General features: G+C 41.9%; 1 protein-coding gene across 6 annotated transcripts in view; it reads left to right on the plus strand.

Annotated features, from left to right (window-relative positions):
* Window positions 1–25,439, plus strand: part of LOC140679258 (splicing regulator ARVCF-like) — a 349,408-nt gene that overhangs the window by 101,865 nt on the left and 222,104 nt on the right. The window lies entirely within an intron of this gene.

The raw sequence follows: 25,439 nt of genomic DNA on the forward strand, positions 1-25,439 counted from the left end.
AACTCTGAATTCCCCTTCTTTAATCGTTCTGTTATTCAGGCACATTCTTCCCAATCACTCATGAGCAGAAACACTTGCCAAGGCACAGTTCTTTTTAGCTGACTTTACAGTTTTTTGGACTTAACAGTTTTATTTGTATTCATTGACAATGTTGATATGCACTAACGGCCTTTGTGTGACATCTATCAATCAATCAGTCAGTTTACTTATATAGCCTTAAATCACGAGTGTCTCAAAGGGCTGCAACGACATCCTCGGCTCAGATCCCACATCAGGGGCAAGAAAAAAACTCAACTCAATGGGATACAATGAGGGACCGCAGATGTGGGGACACTAGCTGTTTTAAACATGACTATTATTCCCGGTAAGGTCTATTCGGGTGTACTGGAGAGAAGGCTACGCCGGATAGTCGAACCTCGGATTCAGGAGGAACAGTGTGGTTTTCGTCCTGGTCGTGGAACTGTGGACCAGCTCTATACTCTCGGCAGGGTCCTTGAGGGTGCATCGGAGTTTGCCCAACCAGTCTACATGTGTTTTGTGGACTTGGACAAGGCATTCGACCGTTTCCCTCGGGAAGTCCTGTGGGGAGTGCTCAGAGAGTATGGGGTATCGGACTGTCTGATTGTGGCAGTCCGCTCCCTGTATGATCAGTGCCAGAGCTTGGTCCGCATTGCCGGCAGTAAGTCGGACACGTTTCCAGTGAGGGTTGGACTCCGCCGAGGCTGCCCTTTGTCACCGATTCTGTTCATAACTTTTATGGACAGAATTTCTAGGCGCAGTCAAGGCGTTGAGGGGATCTGGTTTGGTGGTTGCAGGATTAGGTCTCTGCTTTTTGCAGATGATGTGGTCCTGATGGCTTCATCTGGCCAGGATCTTCAGCTCTCACTGGATCGGTTCGCAGCTGAGTGTGAAGCGACTGGGATGAGAATCAGCACCTCCAAGTCCGAGTCCATGGTTCTCGCCCGAAAAAGGGCGGAGTGCCATCTCCGGGTTGGGGAGGAGATCTTGCCCCAAGTGGAGGAGTTCAAGTACCTTGGAGTCTTGTTCACGAGTGAGGGAAGACTGGATCATGAGATCGACAGGCGGATCAGTGTGGCGTCTTCAGTAATGCGGACGCTGTATCGATCCGTTGTGGTGAAGAAGGAGCTGAGCCAGAAGGCAAAGCTCTCAATTTACCGGTCGATCTACGTTCCCATCCTCACCTATGGTCATGAGCTTTGGGTTATGACCGAAAGGACAAGATCACGGGTACAAGCGGCCGAAATGAGTTTCCTCCGCCGGCTGGCGGGGCTCTCCCTTAGAGATAGGGTGAGAAGCTCTGCCATCCGGGGGGAGCTCAAAGTAAAGCCGCTGCTCCTCCACATCGAGAAGAGCCAGATGAGGTGGTTCGGGCATCTGGTCAGGATGCCACCCGAACGCCTCCCTAGGGAGGTGTTTAGGGCACGTCCGACCGGTAGGAGGCCGCGGGGAAGACCCAGGACACGTTGGGAAGACTATGTCTCCCGGCTGGCCTGGGAACGCCTCGGGGTCCCACAGGAAGAGCTGGACGAAGTGGCTGGGGAGAGGGAAGTCTGGGCTTCCCTGCTTAGGCTGCTGCCCCCGCGACCCGACCTCGGATAAGCGGAAGAAGATGGATGGATGAATAAAGAAAGAACTCTTAAACATATATGCGTTCTTCACAATGGCCAAATACTTTTGCCAATATAGTGTACGTTCCTCGATGCAGTTAAATCAATTCAATGTTTTTGCAAAAGGATCCATCAATGAAGGGTGCCATAGGGTGGTCGAATTAAACGGTTTATAGCAAGGCGTGGAAAAAGAGCGGGGAATAAAAGAGGTGTCTGAAGCCTGAAAGAGATGAGAAAGCAAGAAACTGTGTTTTGGCTCAAGATCAGTCACAAGAGGAGGGATTAAGGTCCCATCACTTCTAACGGCATCATTAGGGATTTGCCTACTCTCCCCTACAGTGCGATTTGCTTGGTGCACTTTTCACTCCTAAAACACAGGAACTCCTAAAACATTAGACAGGGAGATTCAGTAACTAAAAACCACGCAGTCAGCTTCATGAGGACTCATTACTACTCAATGTCCTTCTTGCCCTTTTTCACCCTGGGAGACCATAATTTAATTGTTTGGGCTTTTGCCATGCATCGTCAGCTTCTCTTGTCCTCCGTCCTCTTGTTGGCTTCCCTTCTACCTCCACTCTATCCTACAAGCATGTCTTGTTTTGGCTGAACATTTGGCTCACAAGGACCTAGTTGTGGGACCGGGCTGTCACATGGTCCCGTTCGTCCTTACTCTTTCTTGAACTTCGTAAGGTTCATCACGTGTTTTTTTTTTCAGGCGGGACTCTACTTGAGTTGGGTGACCCAGGTTTTAGTCAAGCGATCTTTGCAGTAGGATTAATTGTGTAAGAACCATGTAATGATTGTTGGCATGTTTGCGTCGTGAAATCCTGTTAGTCCCTGCACAGGGGTTAGGTTAAGACTGAGAGTGTTGTCAGTTTGTGTGTGTGTGCCTTTGCATGTGTGTGTTCTTGTATTGCTACCCTTCTTGAGATACCAACTAGGAAAAGTACCTTCCACATGAGGACCGGTGAACAAGTTAGGACCGAAATCATGGTCCCAATACGGAGAACCATTGAATCTAATAGAGAGTGTGGAGAATGCATATACATGTTTAAGAGTTATTTCTTTATTCTTAGTCATGTTTAAATCAGCTAGTGTTTTTCCATTTATACTCTTTCTATTTTTTCATTTTATGTCCGCAAGTAAACTGTGTGTGTTACCTTGAAGACTTGGAATGTAGGAGTTGGAGTACTTCCTTATATATTATCTGTAGTAGAACAATGAGCCTGTATTCCTTTCTGGAGAGGGTGCGTATTCAATAAGTTGTCTCTTCCTGTTTGAATGTTAGAACTAGAGCAGCCGATATGAATGTATTATATATATATAACTGGGATTTATATAGCGCTTTTCTAAGTACCCAAAGTCGCTTTACACGTAGAACCCATCAAACATTCACAACTGGTGGTGGTAAGCTACTTTCATAGCCACAGCTGCCCTGGGGTAGACTGACGGAAGCGTGGCTGCAATTTTGCGCCAACGGCCCCTCCGACCACCACCTATCATTCATCATTCAATTCACCGGTGTGAGTGGCACCAGGGGCAAAGGGTGAAGTGTCCCGCCCAAGGACACAACGGCAGCGATTTTTGGATGGTAAGAGGCGGGGAGCGAACCTGCAACCCTCAGGTTTCTGGCACGGTTGCTCTACCCACTACGCCATACCGCCCCGTATTGGTTGTGTTGAACTCCTAAAGCTTTAGTATAAACTTGAAAATATTCCAATTCTGTCTTGAGGGTCCTTCTTACTCAGCATATATGTCATCGAAAGAACTTGGGATTGACCAGTAACTTAGATTCCCTTGGAGGAAGAACTGGTCCGACGCAAAAAGAGCCAAATACTAGAGTCCGTGAACATTGCTCCAAAGTCAGGATTTTTAGTTGATTTAATGTGCATACAAAAGTAAACATTGACAGGTGCAAAGGCAGCAATTTATGATAAAACAAGACGGCAGCTAAAGAAGGACTTCCTTATTCCAGTGTTTTTCAACCACTGTGCCACTGTGAAATACAGTCTGGTGTGCCGTGGGAGATTGTCTAATTTCACCTATTTTGGTTAAAATATGTTTTGCAAACCAGTAATTATAGTCTGCAAATGATGTGTTGTTGTTGAGTGTCGGTGTTGTCTAGAGCTCGGCAGAGTAACCGTGTAATACTCTTCCATATCAGTAGGTGGCAGCCGGTAGCTAATTGGTTTGTAGATGTCGGAAACAGCGGGAGGCAGAGTGCAGGTAAAATTGTGTCTAATGCTTTAAACCAAAAATAAACAAAAGGTGAGTGCCCCTAAGAAAAGGCATTGAAGCTTAGGGAAGGCTATGCAGAACGAAACTAAATCTGAACTGGCTACAAAGTAAACAAAAACAGAATGCTGGACGACAGCAAAGACTTACTGTGGAGCAAAGACGGCGTCCACAATGTACATCCCAACATGACATGACAATCAACAATGTCCCCACAAAGAAGGATAAAAACAAGTGAAATATTCTTGATTGCTAAAACAAAGTAGATGCGGGAAATATCGCTCAAAGGAAGACATGAAACTGCTACAGGAAAATACCAAAAAAAGAGAAAACGCCACCAAAATAGGAGCGCAAGACAAGAACTAAAACAGTACACACAGGAAAACAGCAAAAAAAGTCCAAATAAGTCAGGGTGTGATGTGACAGGTGGTGACAGTACACCTACTTTGAGACAAGAGCTATATTGATGCATGCTTGGTTATGCTTTAAAGTCATATCCAACAATTGCGACAACGACTTTTTACTGTCAACTGAGTTTCGTTTTTTAATGATTTCTGCTGGTGGTGTGCCTCCGCATTTTTTCAACGCCAAAAATGTGCCTTGGCTCAAAAAAGGTTGAAAAACACTGCCCTATTCATCCCCGAAAAAAACCCACCAGGCGTCCCATATGTGACCGTAGGATGAACAAATATACACTACGGTACTAAGACTATGGGGGCCATAAATAGTTAGCTTCTACAGCTGGTTTGCTCAAAGTGCGGCACAGGGGCCATCTGTGGTCCGTGACTCGTTTGTCATCGGCCTTAAGCACATAACAAAAAATAGAGATCTCATTCGTGTCAATTCTTGGACTTTGACGTGGTTTGTTTTCCCATGGTTTGGACCGGACATGGCATGAAGGTAAATACATGATTTAATAATAGACTATAAAAAGTATAAACAAAAGGCGCGCACAAGGCGGGGAACAAACTTGGCTAATAAAACAAAACTAGCACAAAGGCAGAATTATGGAAAAAAAGGAACAAACAAAAGGCGCTCACAGCGAAGGTACAAAACAGTGGCTTGAATAAATAAAAAAAACTTACGTGGCAAGAAAAGAGCAGCATGAACTATGACCTAGACAGAGTAAGCAGCGTGTCAAGAGTGCGGAGCATGAATGTGATGTCGCCAGGCCGACCAACAGAAAACGACAGGCTTAAATAGTCATGTGGTGATTGAAAACAGGTGCGTGAGTTCAAATGAATCAGGTGCGTGAGTCCAAGACGTGAAACAGGTGACACTAATAGTTGTCAAGGTAAAAAACAAACAAGGAAGTGCAACCAGGAACTAAAAAGAGTCCAAAAAAACAAACAGCACATGGCCAAACAAAAACATGATCAACAGACATGACAATTTGCACCGCTGGTGGTGAAATCTATCAAAATGAGGGTGGATTCTAAAAAGAATGGATTTTTCAAGTTGACTGTGTGTCGGTTTTAAAAGTGCTACCCCTCTGGTCAACATATGAAATAACAAGTGTGTGTGAAAATGTGAAGTGCTCCCCTTCTGGCCAACATATGTAATAACATGTGTGTGTAAGAAATTTAAATGTGCCCCCTTTGGCCAAAATGTTTGTATGTATATATTATTAATGTTGTAAATACAAATCTTTATATATCTAGAAAGGCTGGTCCTAAAGAGGTAGGCATTTTTCGGAGATCTCAAGAAGGTAACACATACATGTTTGTGTGTGTGTGTGTGTGTGTGTGTGTGTGTGTGTGGGCGTGTGTGTGAGTGTGTGTGTGTGTGTGATTAAGAAGGAAGGTGACTCTAATCCCCTGCCTAGCATGACCAGGTTATGTGACAGCTTCTTTTGTCTCAACCTGAACATGGCAGCAGCAGACAACGTTCCACTAGGGTTTAGTTGATCAGATGTACGATGTAAAGGTACACATACTTGCCAACCCTCCCGGATTTTCCGGGAGACTCCCGAAATTCAGCGCCTCTCCCGAAAACCTCCCGGGACAAATTTTCTCCCGAAAAACTCCCGAAATTCAGGCGGACCTGAGTGACGTGTTGACAACACACAACAACAGTGTCTACCGTAAAGCAGGTCGTCTGCCGTAAACAGCAATGTTGTGACACTTTTAAACAGGACAATACTGCCATCTACTGTACATGCATATGTGACCCACCCATAATGTGTCACATTTTTGTGTTGATTTATTTATTTTATTTTGTGGTTTGAATTCGTTTTTGGAGCTGTCATTACACATTTATCAGTATTCACATTGGTCAGTAGGGGGAAGTAGGGCTTTTCTTCCCAATTGAATGATATCACCTGCAGACCGGAAGTGTCTTGTCATTCTGATGAGAGCGACCAGTCTGTGAACAATTGAAACGTCCTGTGTGCTTTTTCCTCCTGTATAACAGGTTAGTTTTGGTGAATCAACTCACTGAATAATATCCATGTGATCTTTATAAGTTTAAGTACACATTCTGATGGTGGAGCCTAACTCTAAAGTGTTTGTGAGTTGTAGTTTGTAAATGAACACTGAAATTCAAGTATTTATTTTATTTATATATATATATATATATATATATATATATATATATATATATATATATATATATATATATATATATATATATATATGTATGTGTGGGAAAAAAATCACAAGACTACTTCATCTCTACAGGCCTGTTTCATGAGGGGTTCCCTCAATCATCAGGAGATTTTAATGGAAGCATTCACATACCATGGTTTATATAGGGCACAGAGTGGGTGGGTACAGGCTGGCGTAGGGGCTTGGTGATTGGCTCATGTGTTACCTAGGAGGTGTTTCCGTCTGTGGCGGCATGCTGATACAATTTCGCTGCGCTTGTTGAGGGATGACAGGTCTGGACGGTATATAATAAACAGTTTCTCTTTCAAGCATAGGTTGCATCTTTTATTACCACTATTGTAAGGTGTGCTGGATGCAAGAATTTGCCATGTTATTGAATATTCAACATTATTGTCTTTGAGGTCCCAAATGTGTTTGCTGAGTTCTGTGGTATTCCGCAGGTTTTGGTTCCTGAAAGAAGCCTTGTGGTTGTTCCATCTGGTTTTAAACTCTCCCTCGGTTAATCTTACATATGTGTCGGATGTGTTAATGTCCTTGCGTGTTACCTTAGATTGGTAAACAACTGATGTTTGTAAGCACCCCCCGTTGAGAGGGCAATCAGGTTTCTTGCGGCAGTTGCAGCCTTTGTTCGTTTTTGGGGTCGCTCTGTCCGGGGGCCGACGGCTCATTTGCAATTGTTTTGTTGTTTTGTTGTGTTCATATTGCGCTCTACTACGGTATCGAGCACTATTTTTTGGATAACCTTATTAAGATATATATATATATATATATATATAGCTAGAATTCACTGAAAGTCAAGTATTTCTTATATATATATATATATCTTAACCACGCCCCCAACCACGCCCCCCGCCCCACCCCCGACCTCGCCCCGCCCCCACCTCCCGAAATCGGAGGTCTCAAGGTTGGCAAGTATGCTTTTACACCTGTTGGGAGTACATTTTATATTGGTGTGGCATAGAAGGAGAATGAGTTAAGACCTTTGTGAGATCGGAATCTGGGTTTAACGTGGTTTGTGGAGCTCCACTGGTGTTAAGGTCATTTACGTTATGGAAGTAGTTTGACATGTACTTCGGTATCAGGGAGGTGTAGCGGATTTTATAGACTAGGCTCAGTGCAAGTTGTTATACTCTGTCCTCCACCCTTAGCCAGTCAACTTTGGAGAAGTGATTAGTTCTGTCCTTGTGTTTTGCCTCTTTTTCAAACAAGCTTGGTTTTGTTGTCAGTTGTCAGCTGATCTCAATTCACTGGTTTTAATCAAGCTTAAACATTACCTTAGTGGACTTTACGATATTTTGTTTGGAACACTATTTTGTGAACAATTAAAATGTGTATGCAAACCTCGAGAAAATATATGGTTAATTTTGATCGTATTCCTCAACTTTTATCAAATACCCAAGTCCACATGCAGATATTGGTCATTATCCATCTGACCTTCTCATTGATATCCTTTTGGTGGTCAAAGTAAGGGACCTTATCTGATGTCTGTTTGCATTGTTTTACTGAATCATGATCGTTTCGATAACCTATTGAACGCATCATGAATTGGTGTGGCTTGACAGCAAATAGCAGTCTTCCGCTGACTGATACTGTTGCACCGCGTTATCTCCCACCTTCTTATCCTTCCTCCCCCCTCTGCCTTTTCTCTACAAAGCAATCCATTATGTTAGGGATTAGTCATTTTTAAGAAGCCATATGTTCCCTTGCGATCTGTTGTAATGTCTTGCTTACTCCATGAGCTCATCTAAGTAGTCTGGGTGTTGTTGAATCATTCAAAGCATTCTGTTATGGTATGTAAGATTTATAGATTCATCCTATTTGGGATAAACGTACAGTGTTCTTTCTTCGATTCCTTACGGGGTTTTTTGATTGATTGAGACATTTATTAGTAGATTGCACAGTACAGTACATATTCCGTACAATTGACCACTAAATGGTAACACCGGAATACGTTTTTCAACTTGTTAATCAATACATGGTAGATTTCATTATCTGCCAAATTGCTCTGTCCTATGCTTCTAACTACTCTAAACTAGGGATGTCCCGATCCGATATTTGGATCGGATCGGCCGCCGATATTTGCCAAAAAATGCGTATCGGCAAGGCGTGGGAAAATGCCGATCCAGATCCAGTTTAAAAAAAACCTCCGGTCCGTGTTTTCCAACGCACCGATTTAAATAATACATTCCACTTTTCTGCTGCTCCCTAATTTTCGTTCCGCATTTTCCAGCACACCTTCAACACATCCACAGGTCTGTGGATTCTCACGCAGTTGCTTTTAGCTGCTGGCATTACACGACAGGCTCTTCTCACTCTTTTCTGTGTCTCCCTCTCACAGACAGCAAGCGCACCTTCTTACACACGTCACATACTGTCACGTCATACGTCACATATGTATACGTCCTCTCCCAGCAGAGAGGTAGCAGCATGGCTAACGTTAGCTGCGATGCTAGCGCAGCCGTGTGACCAACGTTCCCTCTACGCACTGCTCAAGCGTCCTCTGCGCACGGCAAATCTATGCCACGCACAAAATCAAAAAAAAAAAAAAACGCATAACAATTTTCGACACACGGACACGACAGAGAAAACAGTTTTCGTTATCATTGTTCAAATATTGTGAAGTCTGTCGAGACGCTTATCTCCATTCGGTGCCACACGTCCACACCATCAAAATGCCGAGGCAAACATTTCCACATCAACACCGTATGAACAAATTAGTGATTTTTTTAGTTGTGATTTCCTTCTCTGCAAGAAAGTTTAAAAGTAGCATATATTAATGCAGTATGAAGAAGAATGTTTTAATGTAGACATGCAAGCCTTGAAAGAAAATGTTGAAAATCAAGACTACATTTCCTGAAAATGGGTGCATTTCTACCCTATATTTTAACTTTAGATTTATTCTCATATCAAACTCTTTTGGCTGTCTTTTTGACACTTACATCCGGCGCCCCCCTCCACACCCTGGATTATAAATAATGTAAATAATTCAATGTGATTATCTTGTGTGATGACTGTATTATGATGATAGTATATATCTGATAGTATATATCTGTATCATGAATCAATTTAAGTGGACCCCGACTTAAACAAGTTGAAAAACTTATGCGGGTGTTACCATTTAGTGGTCAATTGTACGGAATATGTACTTCACTTTGCAACCTACTAATAAAAGTCTCAATCAATCAATCAAAACACATAGAATCATCATACTGCTGTGATTATATGCATCAAGTGTTCATTCAAGGCTAAGGCAAAATATCGAGATATATATCGTGTATCGCAATATGGCCTTAAAATATCGCAATATTAAAAAAAGGCCATATCGCCCAGCCCTAGTTTCAATGATGCCATTTCTGTTTGTCATGTATAATTTTGTCTATTTTGTGTTTATCCTTGAATAAACAGGTCAGTTTCTTGTTACCAACCATTGTGTATTATTCAAACTCCCCTAATTCAGCTGGCTGGTTGTTATCAAGAGTACTAAAACCCTTTTCAACATGATTCTGACAACTAAGTAGGCTAAATAACTTTAAACTTTAATACATGCTCGGATAGGCCGGTATCGGTCGGTATCGGTCAGTATCGGTATCGGATCGGAAATGCAAAAACAATATCGGTATCGGATCGGAAGTGCAAAAACCTGGATCGGGACATCCCTACTCTAAACTGAGCTAAATAGATCTAAACAAGTCAGTCACTGTCTGGAATGTCCCCTAGTCCATGTTTACATTGTAATTTGGTTATACTGACCACTTCCATAAGCTCAAGTTTAGCGATTGGGGTCTATCTATTTCGAAATGTTAAACTTTTACCACCCAAGGTAGTCCACATTTTTCAAAGTTCCACTCATGGTGCTTGTCAAATATTTTCTTCATTCAAGTTGGCTGAGCCTCTTTATTTTTATAACAGACTGTTCGGTACAACAAACGGTGCAATAGGTTACACTCATGTTCAAAGAAATCTAACACTGGGTGGAGGGTTTAACCAGGAATGCTTGGATCGAGCTGATATGTTTCTGGTCATTAGCTAACCCTGTTGGCTGAAAGCCAATATACGGTTTCACTAAAATCGTTATCATCTCGACACTCCCTTTACCAAATTGTGTCACATACGTTTTGAAGACTACATTCCACTGACTTCAACCATCTCACCTCAACCTCGACATATCCTGCCTTTTGACTGAGGAGTTTTTAAAGTCTCAATCATGCTCGCCTATTGCTAGACAAGCTTGTGATCATTTATTTACGAGCCGGACTCTGAAGTTCAACTCCGAAGTCTCTCAGAGATGAGTGAAGCGAGCAAGGAATTCAAACCAAAGGCACAGCGTGAAGCTTGGATCCCGAACACTGTTTGTCGGCTAACCTCTATGGATCTCATTCCTTTGCGTCCAATGTTTTGCCAAAGGCTGTGTGTTTCACACTAGTGTCGAATTTTGCCTCTTATATTGCATGTTCTGTTTTGATAGTATCTCCTTTGATTTCGGGTTAGGGTTAGAAAAGTTTTACGAGTAGTGAGTACAGAAATGTCAACTTGTTTAATTTGAAAGTCACCAGATCGTCTGCATCGTTTAACTCAGGGGTGCTCGCACTTTTTCTGCAGGCGAGCTACTTTTCAATTGATCAAGTCGTGGGGATCTACCTCATTCATATATATAATTTATATTGACTTATTTATGAAATATATGTTTAAAAAATTAAAGGTGTTTAATGATAATACAAGTATGTTTAATACATATAGTTAATATTGTTAATAAATTAAAGGTGTTTAATGATAATACAAGAATGTTTAATACATATAGTTAATATTGTTAAGTTAAAGGTGTTTAAAGATAATGCAAACATGTTTAACACATATAGTTAATATTGTTAACAAGTTAAAGGTGTTTAAAGATAATGCAAGCATGTTTAATACATATAATTAATATTGTTAACAAGTTAAAGGTGTTTAATGATAATGCAAGTATGTTTAATACATATAGTTAATATTGTTAACAAGTTAAAGGTGTTTAAAGATAATGCAAGCATATTTAACACATATGGTTAATATTGTTAAAAAATTAAAGGTGTTTAATGATAATACAAGTATGTTTAATACATATAGTTAATATTGTTAACAAGTTAAAGGTGTTTAAAGATAATGCAAGCATGTTTAACACATATAGTTAATATTGTTAACAAGTTAAAGGTGTTTAAAGATAATGCAAGTATGTTTAATACATATAGTTAATATTGTTAACAAGTTAAAGGTGTTTAAAGATAATGCAAGCATGTTTAACACATATAGTTAATATTATTAACAAGTTAAAGGTGTTTAAAGATAATGCAAGCATGTTTAACACATATAGTTAATATTGTTAACAAGTCAAAGGTGTTTAAAGATAATACAAGCATGTTTAACACATATAGTTAATATTATTAATAAGTTAAAGGTGTTTAAAGATAATACAAGCATGTTTAATACATTAATACATATAGTTAATATTATTAATAAGTTAAAGGTGTTTAAAGATAATACAAGCATGTTTAACACATATAGTTAATATTGTTAACAAGTTAAAGGTGTTTAAAGATAATGCAAGCATGTTTAATACATATAATTAATATTGTTAACAAGTTAAAGGTGTTTAAAGATAATACAAGCATGTTTAATACATATAGTTAATATTGTTAATAAATTAAAGGTGTTTAATGATAATACAAGTATGTTTAATACATATAGTTAATATTGTTAATAAGTTAAAGATGTTTAAAGATAATACAAGCATGTTTAACACATTTAGTTAATATTGTTAATAAGTTAAAGGTGTTTAAAGATAATGCAGGCATGTTTAACACATATAGTTAATATTGTTAACAAGTTAAAGGTGTTTAAAGATAATACAAGCATGTTTAACACATATAGACTCCTTTCTTTCATGAAGACAAGAATATAAGTTGGTGTATTACCTGATTCTGATGACTTGCATTGATTGGAATCAGACAGTGGTGCTAAAAACATCCGCATTTTCGAATGGAGGAGAAAAAAAGTCCTCCTTTCTGTCCAATACCACATGAAAGTGGTTGGTTTTTGGCATCTTATTTGTCCAGCTTCCGTACTCCTTTTTATACACTTTACAAGAAATACATTGTCGGCAAATTCCGTAGCGTGCTAGCTTGTGCACGCCAGCTTTCTGAGACTCTTATTTTGTTAGCGCAACTGTGCAACTGTGCAGTCGGTCTTTGGAGTTTTGACGACAGGTACGGCGCCAGAGTCTGTTGAAATAAAGTGTTTCTCGCCTTCCAGTCGGTAATTTTAATGAGCTGGCAGCAGCCAGCGTCATCTCAGAAGACCCTCGGGTGCCGTGAATGTCAATCAAGTGACGAAAGTGACGTCATCGTGAAGATTTATGATCGCTCATTTTTAGGACTATTTTTTTAATGCCTGGCTGGTGATCGACTGACACACCCTCCGAGATCGACCGGTAGCTCGCGATCGACGTAATGAGCACCCCTGATTTAACTTTATAACCAAACATAGACACTGAGTAATTCACTACAGAACATGGATATTGGTCGACAACTACTAATCAGTAATTACCTTTTTTTTATTTTATTCTGTTATAAAGAGACTGCGTTCTTTCTATTCTGAAGTCAGTTGTAAAAATTGGCATTTCCATAGCAATTACGTCGTAAACAAATGCATCTCTTGTGACACAGCCTCGTCCGGTCAATAACTCCCATTAATGGGGCAATTGGAAGCGTAATGACCTAACTCTGCTCAGTTCAAATGTGTAATCAGCTTTTATTGGACTGAGAGGAAGAGCTATAGATGTGTTGATGCTTATTGTGTTGTACTTACAAAAGGTAAATCAAGTTGATGACATTAGGGTGGATGATTGTGAGAGAAGTTTTCCAACTAAACTGACTTTGACTGTTGTGGTATTTTAGGCTTCATAATGCACCACACATTTTCAATGGGAGACAGGTCTGGACTACAGGCAGGCCAGTCTAGTACCCGCACTCTTTTACTATGAAGCCACCTTGATGTAACCCGTGGCTTGGCATTGTCTTGCTGAAATAAGCAGGGGCGTCCATGGCAACGTTGCTTGGATGGCAACATATGTTGCTCCAAAACCTGTATGTACCTTTCAGCATTAATGGCGCCTTCACGGATGTGTAAGTTACCCATGTCTTGGGCACTAATACACCCCCATACCATCACACATGCTGGCTTTTCAACTTTGCGCCTAGAACAATCCGGATGGTTATTTTCCTCTTTGGTCCGGAAGACCCGACGTCCACAGTTTCCAAAAACAATTTGAAATGTGGACTCGTCAGACCACAGAACACTTTTCCACTTTGTATCAGTCCATCTTAGATGAGCTCAGGCCCAGCGAAGGCGTTTCTGGGTGTTGTTGATAAACGGTTTTTGCCTTGCATAGGAGAGTTTTAACTTGCACTTACAGATGTAGCGACCAACTGTAGTTACTGACAGTGGGTTTCTGAAGTGTTCCTGAGCCCATGTGGTGATATCCTTTACACACTGATGTCGCTTGTTGATGCAGTACAGCCTGAGGGATCGAAGGTCACGGGCTTAACTGCTTATGTGCAGTGATTTCTCCAGATTGAGGTGGCGACTTGTCCAGGGTGTACCCCGCCTTCCGCCCGATTGTAGCTGAGATAGGCTCCAGCGCCCCCCGCGACCCCAAAGGGAATAAGCGGTAGAAAATGGATGGATGTATATTTTGTTGTTTTCTTACTGTACCAAAAATGATCCGAACCGTGACCTCTAAACCGAGGTACGTACCGAACCGAAATTTTTGTGTACTGTTACACCCTTAATAAACAGTGTTCAAAAGTTAGGTCCTTATAACAACGTTGTAGACCATGTGATTTTTAAGTTATGCTTTGTTTGTAATTGGATATTCGTCCAGGAAGACAATCAGCATAATCTCAGTCCACATGCACACACACACACCCATTTTGCCACTGCTGTGGTAACTCTAAAATTACACTTTCCATTTTAAGCATAGGTCTAAAAAGAAGTGGGTTTTGTTGAAATACTTGTCGTTTTTGTCAGATTTCCAACCAAACGCTAATGAGAATAAGCCTAAGTAAAGTAAAAAGCCAAGTACAATTCCTAGTTTGTGAACCCGTTCTCAAACAATGGCAATAAAAACTCTTCTGATTCTGATTCTGATTCTGATTCTAAGATAGATAGTACTTTATTGATTCCCTCAGGAAAATTATAATCAGGTCTATTCAACTACATTGTTTTGGGAGCCACATTTCCAGAAAGCCAAGGCCCAGGAGCCTCACTATTATTCTTATTTCTACATTCCTGAAAACCAGCATTCCTCTGCACTGGACATTTGATTCGTGTCTGTTTAGTTTGTCAGCATTACTACATTTAGAAAGAAAGAAAATAGTTCTGTTTATACAACAGAAGCGCTCTGCTCTTTTAAAGACCTACTGCCAAAAAGCTGGGTAAAGATCCTCTATATGACAGAGCTTTAGTTTTTTTTGGGAATATGCTGCAATTGTGATAGTCTCTTTAAAGACAAGTCTGGTTTCATTCCTGGGCCGGATTTGGCCCCTAGGGCCACAAGTTGAATAGCGCTAGCCTAGGGGTCGGCAACCCGCGGCTCCGGAGCCGCATGCGGCTCTTTGATCACTCTGATGCGGCTCAGCAGCTTACTTGCCGAACCCCCGATTTTCTTGGGAGACTTCCGGATTTCAGTGCCTCTCGCAGAAAACTCCCGGGATTAATATTCACCGATTTTCACCCTTACAGTTATAATAAGGGCGTGCCACGATGGTACAGCATTTGGCGCCCTCTACAATCTGTATTAACAGCGTGCCAGCCCAGCCTCTTGTTATATGCATCTGCATCTTCTGCTTGCACACGCAAGTGACAGCAAGGCATACTTGGTCAACAGCCACACAGGTTACACTGACGGTGACCATATAAAACAACTTTAACACTCTTACTAATAATGCGCCACACTTTGAACCAAAACCAAACAAGAATGACAAACACATTTCGGGAGAACATCTGCACCTTAACACAACATAAACACAACAGAACAAATACCCAGAATCCCATGCAGCCCTGACTCTTCCGGGCTACATTATACACCCCTGCTACCACCAAACCCCGCCCCCACCCCAACCCTGCTCCCTCACACATCAACCCCCCTGTCACGTTCAAACACAGGACATCTATTAAACAAGACAAAAAGGCAAGGAATCAAACAGAGACAGAATTCAATTTAGACTCAATTGAGGAGAGACGGCGTCAACCTGTAACCTCTTACAGTGTCTTAGCACGCTCTGACGAAGAAGGTTTTCGCCTCCTCTTTTAATTCAGATGTTCCATGTTCACGCACCAACATATGTCACAGCAGGAGTGGGAGGTATTAAAAAGAGTCATTGTTTTCGGTCGCTTTGAAGTCCAAGAAGGGTATTTCTCGGGCTTGGGCTCTTCCTGGATCCAACTGGGGCAGGTGTTGGAGGACAATGGATAACCCCTCCCGTCTCCTGTCCACAGCAACTTCAAGAGGGCAGCGGGTCGTAAATAGCGTTGACCAAATAGTTGGAAGAGAGTTTGTGAATTACTTCAAAGAGAATTCGTTTAACACTTCAAAGAGAGTTCCTCCGGGAGTTGAGCACACCCTGCCATCTGTCCGTGCTGAAATCACAGTGGCGTTTCACGAGCCTTCCTCCTCTTGCCAGGCCTCCAAAGACAGCATTCATAATACCACGTTTTCTTTTGTGATAACTTACAAACAATTATTCCAACACCCCCCCTCCTCTGTGCGTCGGCTGAGGTGGGCGGGGTTTGGTAGCGGAGGTGTATAATGTATCCCGGAAGAGTTAGGGCTGCATGGGATTCTGGGTATTTGTCCTGTTGTGTTTATGTTGTGTTACGGTGCAGATGTTCTCCCGAAATGTGTTTGTCATTCTTGTTTGGTGTGGGTTCACAGTGTGGCGCATTATTAGTAAGAGTGTTAAAGTTGTTTTTATACCGCCACCGTCAGTGTGACCTGTGTGGTTGTTGACCAAGTATGCCTTGCTGTGAGCAAGCGGAAGCCCCATACAACGTGTGGCTGATCAAGCACGCTGATTGTAGTGGGTGCTATATGCTGTACCATCCCCGCACGCATGACGCTGACAAGCGCCATTCATATAAAACCTGCGTGCCGCACCAGCATTCAAATTCCATATTAAGGTGTGGGCAGCGTGTGTGAGACCCCTGGTTTATACATAGCACAAAGCAAAAAAAAATCTTTGTATGCAGTGTTATTTCATTTTTAAATTTAAAAATTTTTTTGTGGCTCCCATTGTTTTCTATAATTTGTGAAACTGGTCAAAATGGCTCTTTGACTGGCAAAGGTTGCCGACCCCTGCCCTAGCCTAAAGTGTTAGTTAAGTTTGCACAGATGCACGAGTGATTGTTTTAGATTTTGCCCCAAGAAAATGAAACGTAAACATCGTAATGTCATGTTTAGATCATTAAAATTGTTTACAACGCATTACTTTCGAATAATTGCAACGCTTTGAAGTATGGGATCTCTTGTTTGTACAATATCTGGCTCTGCAGTCATGGTGTTTGCAATTAGTGCTTGTTTATTTAAACATCGTTCATCAACACAGAGCAAAATGCTGCCTCAGCATTTGAGTTGATTCCGACAATGGCCATCTACAAAGCTCCCAATCTCTTCCCCATCTCTTGACTTCATTTTGTTTATCTTATCAGGGATTTCCATCAACCCTTTACTTCCTTCCTCCGTTAGGAGAACTGTATTTTTGTCACTTGCGCACAACATTTAAAAAAAATCTGAATCTATCAATTGCAAATGCGGTAAACCGAAAAATTCCACATTCAGACATAGGCCAGGTGGTACCCTGGACTCTGTACTATCAGATTTTTGCTGACCTGGAAAAAAAAAACTCTTTATTGTTTTGTAGGCTGAACATGCCGAGCTGAACATGCCGAGCTCGCTGGCTTGTTAGCCACGGCTACAGCACCGGCAACAACACACTCTTGTTGTTGTTATGCTGCGCTCGCGGCGGTTTGATGAGGTCATCAAGCGTCGCCAGTAAACCTCTCATGCTGCAGTCGTCAACTCCTGTGTTGTGTGTGGGAGAGGGGACAGGGGAGAGGGGAGAGGGGAGGGGCTGCTGACTGGGATATGTACCGCTCCGTACAGCGGCGTTTTAAAAAGTCATTCATTTTACTTTTTGAAACCGATACCGATAATTTCCGATATTACATTTTAAAGCATTTATCGGCCGACATATCTCTCTTTCTCTCTCTCTCTCTCCATATATATATATATATATATATATATATATATATATATATTAAGGCTGAAACGACGCGTCGACGTAGTCGACGTCATCGGTTACGTAAATATGTCGACGCCGTTTTTGTGCGTCGGCGCGTCGCATATTTACGTCACACTACTGTCATGGCGGAGCGCAAAGCAGACGATGCGAGCGAGGGGAAAAAAGCACGCCAAAAGTCGTCAAAAGTGTCGGAGTATTTCAATAAACGGCCTAATAATGTTGTTGTATGCACACTGTGTCGAGCGGAAATGGCCTATCATAGCAGCACAACGGCTATGAACGAACATTTGAAAAGAAAACCCCCGACAGCGTTCTTGCCATCACCATCAACAAGTCAATCGTCCGCGTGCGTATACGTTGTCATTATTACACAAAAACATGAATGTGTCATTTGTATCTGCGTTGTAAATTCATAAACTAAAGCACCGTTTGCTCTGAGAGGCGCGTTTGGCGTGCCTGTTCAGTGTTTACAAAGACGCGCTCCTCTTTAACGCTGTGGAGAGGCGGCGGCGGCGAGCGAGCGGCGAGGCGGGGCGCGCCGGGAGCGACGCCGCAAGAGACAGGGGACGACGAGCGAGCGAGGAAGAGGAGCTGAAAAGCGAGAAAAGAAAGAGAAAAGAGTTGGAAGAGAAAAGACTTTGTGTAAAATTAAAAGATTGTAAACCTGGCAAAGCCGTCTGGCGTTCAGTCTGTCGGTCCTGAAAGAACCCCACGGCACAAGACGTGTCACAAACGCTAACGTTAATTAGTTGTGCAAATACCTTTTACAACATTAACAGTTACATATACTATGTACAAACCAACAATTAACTTTCACTTTAATCATACTATCATTGTTGTGTTATTAAGCAAAATAAGCAATACTTTTACTTTTGTTGAAATGTTTACACTGTACACTTTTTTGTATTGGATGTTTAGCTTTATTTTTGCACATTTTAGCAAATAAGCAATACTTTTACTTTTGTTGAAATGTTTACACTTGTTACAGAATATTTCCATTTTGCACTTTTTTGTATTGGATGTTTATCTTTATTTTTGCACATTTTAAAGCAAAATAAGCAATACTTTTACTTTTTAAATGCTTATACTATTCCAGAATATTAAGATTTGCACTGGATGTTTACTTTTATATTTGCACATTAAAAAGCAAATAAGCTACTTTTAATTTTGTTAAATGTTAAAAGTTTTAAATGTTTACATTGTTACAGAATATTTTGTCATGTTGTTGTCAATGTTGACTGAGTGGCCATACTTTTTTTTTTATAAATAAAAGCCATGCCTTTTGAAAAAAACTGGCCTACTTTTTTTTTTTCCTCTTCATTTTAAATAAAAAAAATAATCGGTAAAAGGAAAAATAATCTATAGATGAATCGAAAAAATAATCTATAGATTAACCGATTAACCGAAAAAATAATCTATAGATTAATCGATAGAAAAATAATCGTTAGCTGCAGCCCTAATATATATATATATATATATATATATATATATGTATATATATATATATATATATATATATATATATATATATATATATATATATATATATATATATATATATATATATATATATATGTATGTGTGGAGAAAAAAAATCACAAGACTACTTCATCTCTACAGGCCTGTTTCATGAGAGGTTCCCTCAATCATCAGGAGATTTTAATGGAAGCATTCACATACCATGGTTTATATAGGGCACAGAGTGGGTGGGTACAGGCTGGCGTAGGGGCGCGGTGATTGGCTCATGTGTTACCTAGGAGGTGTTTCCGTCTGTGGCGGCATGCTGATACAATTTCGCTGCGCTTTTTGAGGGATGACAGGTCTGGACGGTATATAATAAACAGTTTCTCTTTCAAGCATAGGTTGCATCTTTTAATACCACTATTGTAAGGTGTGCTGGATGCAAGAATTTGCCATGTTATTGAATATTCAACATTATTGTCTTTGAGGTCCCAAATGTGTTTGCTGAGTTCTGTGGTATTCCGCAGGTTTTGGTTCCTGAAAGAAGCCTTGTGATTGTTCCATCTGGTTTTAAACTCTCCCTCGGTTAATCCTACATATGTGTCGGATGTGTTAATGTCCTTGCGTGTTACCTTAGATTGGTAGACAACTGATGTTTGTAAGCACCCCCCGTTGAGAGGGAAATCAGGTTTCTTGCGGCAGTTGCAGCCTTTGTTGGTTTTGGAGTCGCTCTGTCCGGGGGCCGACGGCTCATTTGCAATTGTTTTGTTGTGGTTTGAGATAATTTGTCGTATATTGTTCATACAGCTGTAGCTCAATTTAATGTTGTTCTTGTTGAATACTTTTCTTAGGGTGTTGCCTTTGGGGAAGTGTTTGTCAATCAGATTGAGGAATTTGTGGCCAATGTTAGTTGAGACGTTTTTGCTGTATGGGGGGTTGTACCAGATGATGTTGTTTCGTTTTCTGTTCTTTTTTGGTTGGTTTCCTGGCGTGGGTTCATAGGTGAGGGTGATATATATATATATATATATATATATATATATATATATATATATATATATATGTCTTAATAAGGTTATCCAAAAAATTGTGCTCGATACTGTAGTAGAGCGCAATAAATGTATGTGTGGGAAAAAAAATCACAAGACTATTTCATCTCTACAGGCCTGTTTCATGAGGGGGGGTACCCTCAATCATCAGGAGATTTTAATGGGAGCATTCACATACCATGGTTTATATAGGGCACAGAGTGGGTGGGTACAGGCTGGCGTAGGGGCGTGGTGATTGGCTCATGTGTTACCTAGGAGGTGTTTCCGTCTGTGGCGGCATGCTGATACAATTTCGCTGCGCTTGTTGAGGGATGACAGGTCTGGACGGTATATAATAAACAGTTTCTCTTTCAAGCATAGGTTGCATCTTTTAATACCACTATTGTAAGGTGTGCTGGGTGCAAGAATTTGCCATGTTATTGAATATTCAACATTATTGTCTTTGAGGTCCCAAATGTGTTTGCTGAGTTCTGTGGTATTCCGCAGGTTTTGGTTCCTGAAAGAAGCCTTGTGATTGTTCCATCTGGTTTTAAACTCTCCCTCGGTTAATCCTACATATGTGTCGGATGTGTTAATGTCCTTGCGTGTTACCTTAGATTGGTAGACAACTGATGTTTGTAAGCACCCCCCGTTGAGAGGGAAATCAGGTTTCTTGCGGCAGTTGCAGCCTTTGTTGGTTTTGGAGTCGCTCTGTCCGGGGGCCGACGGCTCATTTGCAATTGTTTTGTTGTGGTTTGAGATAATTTGTCGTATATTGTTCATACAGCTGTAGCTCAATTTAATGTTGTTCTTGTTGAATACTTTTCTTAGGGTGTTGCCTTTGGGGAAGTGTTTGTCAATCAGATTGAGGAATTTGTGGCCAATGTTAGTTGAGACGTTTTTGCTGTATGGGGGGTTGTACCAGATGATGTTGTTTCGTTTTCTGTTCTTTTTTGGTTGGTTTCCTGGCGTGGGTTCATAGGTGAGGGTGATATATATATATATATATATATATATATATATATATATATATATATATATATATGTCTTAATAAGGTTATCCAAAAAATTGTGCTCGATACTGTAGTAGAGCGCAATAAATGTATGTGTGGGAAAAAAAATCACAAGACTATTTCATCTCTACAGGCCTGTTTCATGAGGGGGGGTACCCTCAATCATCAGGAGATTTTAATGGGAGCATTCACATACCATGGTTTATATAGGGCACAGAGTGGGTGGGTACAGGCTGGCGTAGGGGCGTGGTGATTGGCTCATGTGTTACCTAGGAGGTGTTTCCGTCTGTGGCGGCATGCTGATACAATTTCGCTGCGCTTGTTGAGGGATGACAGGTCTGGACGGTATATAATAAACAGTTTCTCTTTCAAGCATAGGTTGCATCTTTTATTACCACTATTGTAAGGTGTGCTGGGTGCAAGAATTTGCCATGTTATTGAATATTCAACATTATAGTCTTTGAGGTCCCAAATGTGTTTGCTGAGTTCTGTGGTATTCCGCAGGTTTTGGTTCCTGAAAGAAGCCTTGTGATTGTTCCATCTGGTTTTAAACTCTCCCTCGGTTAATCCTACATATGTGTCGGATGTGTTAATGTCCTTGCGTGTTACCTTAGATTGGTAGACAACTGATGTTTGTAAGCACCCCCCGTTGAGAGGGCAATCAGGTTTCTTGCGGCAGTTGCAGCCTTTGTTGGTTTTGGAGTCGCTCTGTCCGGGGGCCGACGGCTCATTTGCAATTGTTTTGTTGTGGTTTGAGATAATTTGTCGTATATTGTTCATACAGCTGTAGCTCAATTTAATGTTGTTCTTGTTGAATACTTTTCTTAGGGTGTTGCCTTTGGGGAAGTGTTTGTCAATCAGAGTGAGGAATTTGTGGCCAATGTTAGTTGAGACGTTTTTGCTGTATGGGTTTGGGTTGTACCAGATGATGTTGTTTCGTTTTCTGTTCTTTTTTGGTTGGTTTCCTGGCGTGGGTTCATAGGTGAGGGTGATATATATATATATATATATGTATATATATGTATTATTTTATTTTATTTATTTTTTACATGAAAACACTTTTTTTAACATGAAATCTAATTTTGATAAGGTGTGGCTACATTATTCTTGCTGACGTGTTGCGCCACGATCGTTTACATGTTGGGGGAAACCCTCCTATTTGTTGAATACCAAACACCTACTCAGTGGCCTCGTGGTTAGAGTGTCCGTCCTGAGATCGGTAGGTTGTGAGTTCAAACCCCGGCCGAGTCATACCAAAGACTATAAAAATGGGACCCATTACCTCCCTGCTTGGCACTCAGCATCAAGGGTTGATGCTGAGTGCGGCATGGCGTAGTGGGTAGCATGGCGTAGTGGGTAGAGCAACCGTGCCAGAAACCTGAGGGTTGCAGGTTCGCTCCCCGCCTCTTACCATCCAAAAAATCGCTGCCGTTGTGTCCTTGGGCGGGACACTTCACCCTTTGCCCCCGGTGCCACTCACACCGGTGAATTGAATGATGAATGATAGGTGGTGGTCGGAGGGGCCGTTGGCGCAAATTGCAGCCACGCTTCCGTCAGTCTACCCCAGGGCAGCTGTGGCTATGAAAGTAGCTTACCACCACCAGATGTGAATGAATGATGGGTTCTACATGTAAAGCGACTTTGGGTACTTAGAAAAGCGCTATATAAATCCCAGTTATTATTATTATTATTATTAAGGGTTGGAATTGGCGGTTAAATCACCAAAAATGATTCCGGGGCGCGGCCACCGCTGCTGCCCACTGCTCCCCTCACCTTCCAGGGGGTGATCAAGGGTGATGGGTCAAATGCAGAGAATAATTTCGCCACACCTCACGTATTAACTATGACTTTTAGCGAAGGAAACTCCATCAATTAGCCACACATTTTTATAAGCCCCAGGTTTCCAAGCGCAGGGAAAAGCAGTGGCTTATAGTCCGGAAAATGCAATAAGCTACTATTTTTGCATCAGTAACACTTCCTATTCATCCTCTTTATTTTCACCATCATTGCTATTCATCCTCCGTTTTTCACACGTGCTTCACCTCGACTTGACGCTCCATATCTGCATATATAATCATGCACATTCTCATTTATGCACATTTTTCCTGCCTCTGATCTTGCAGAGTCAGATTTGCTAATAGATGCTCTTTGCATATTATCTTGTGGCTTCTTGCTGTCAATGCACTGCAAGTCTGTTTTCTGGTGGCGGACACATACACATACTTGAACTACTGTTGACAGTTCAGCCCAAACACACTTCTGGCAGAAGCGGATCAGTAACTTTGTAGATGTGGGTCATAAGAGGATCACAGTACGCTGCACAGCAGGGAGGATGGGGGCAGAGTGCAGAGTGAGCCGAGCGTCTACTCCAGACCATGGGCAAGTTAAGGCCCGGGGGCCGCATGCGGCCCGTTGAGCTTTTTCAATCTGGCCTGCCGGACATTTCCAAATAATTTTTTTAGATCTTTAAGATGGAAAGTGTAGCTGCCATTATGATGTTCTAGGGGTGTAACGGTACACACAAATTTCGGTTCGGTACATACCTCGGTTTAGAGGTCACGGTTCGGTTCATTTTCGGTACAGTAAGAAAACAACAAAATATAAATTTTTTGGTTATTTATTTACCAAATTAGTAAACAATGGCTTTATCCTTTCACTATAATAATTCTGCCCACGTTAATCCACATTAAACTGCCTCAAGTTGTTGCTCAGATTAAATAAAATGACAAAACTTTTCTTCTACATATAAAAAGTGCAACATTAAACAGTTTCAAGTCAACTCATCATGCTTAATTTATTACAGCATTTGGGAATCCTGTAGTTGATTTTTATTATGTAAATGTTATATTTTTATCAACATGTGATAGCAGGGACCCTGCCATTCAAAACTAGGCTGCTGCATTACTAATGATTAATGCAACTATAGCTGAAAAATAGGAGAGACTAATCATCCCTGAACACCATGGAGTTCCATCCATCCATCCATCTTCTTCCGCTTATCCGAGGTCGGGTCGCGGGGGCAGCAGCCTAAGCAGGGAAGCCCAGACTTCCCTCTCCCCAGCCACTTCGTCCAGCTCTTCCTGTGGGACCCCGAGGCGTTCCCAGGCCAGCCGGGAGACATAGTCTTCCCAACGTGTCCTGGGTCTTCCCCGCGGCCTCCTACCGGTCGGACGTGCCCTAAACACCTCCAAAGGGAGGCGTTCGGGTGGCATCCTGATCAAATGCCCGAATCACCTCATCTGGCTCCTCTCCATGTGGAGGAGCAGCGGCTTTACTTTGAGCTCCTCCCGGATGGCAGAGCTTCTCACCCTATCTCTAAGGGAGAGCCCCGCCAGGCGGCGGAGGAAACTCATTTCGGCCGCTTGTACCCGTGATCTTGTCCTTTCGGTCATAACCCAAAGCTCATGACCATAAGTGAGAATGGGAACGTAGATCGACTGGTAAATTGAGAGCTTTGCCTTCCGGCTCAGCTCCTTCTTCACCACAACGGATCGATACAGCGTCCGCATTACTGAAGACGCCGCACCGATCCGCCTGTCGATCTCACGATCCACTCTTCCCTCACTCGTGAACAAGACTCCGAGGTACTTGAACTCCTCCACTTGGGGCAAGATCTCCTTCCCAACCCGGAGATGGCACTCCACCCTTTTCCGGGCGAGAACCATGGACTCGGACTTGGAGGTGCTGATTCTCATCCCAGTCGCTTCACACTCAGCTGCGAACCGATCCAGTGAGAGCTGAAGATCCTGGCCAGATGAAGCCATCAGGACCACATCATCTGCAAAAAGCAGAGACCTAATCCTGCAGCCACCAAACCAGATCCCCTCAACACCTTGACTGCGCCTAGAAATTCTGTCCATAAAAGTTATGAACAGAATCGGTGACAAAGGGCAGCCTTGGCGGAGTCCAAACCTCACTGGAAACGTGTCCGACTTACTGCCGGCAATGCGGACCAAGCTCTGACACTGATCATACAGGGAGCGGACCGCCAAAATCAGACAGTCCGATACCCCGTACTCTCTGAGCACTCCCCACAGGACTTCCCGAGGGACACGGTCGAATGCCTTCTCCAAGTCCACAAAGCACATGTAGACTGGTTGGGCAAACTCCCATGCACCCTCAAGGACCCTGCCGAGAG

This window comes from Nerophis lumbriciformis, linkage group LG12 (genome assembly GCF_033978685.3).
Source record: "Nerophis lumbriciformis linkage group LG12, RoL_Nlum_v2.1, whole genome shotgun sequence".
Lineage (NCBI taxonomy): Eukaryota > Metazoa > Chordata > Actinopteri > Syngnathiformes > Syngnathidae > Nerophis > Nerophis lumbriciformis.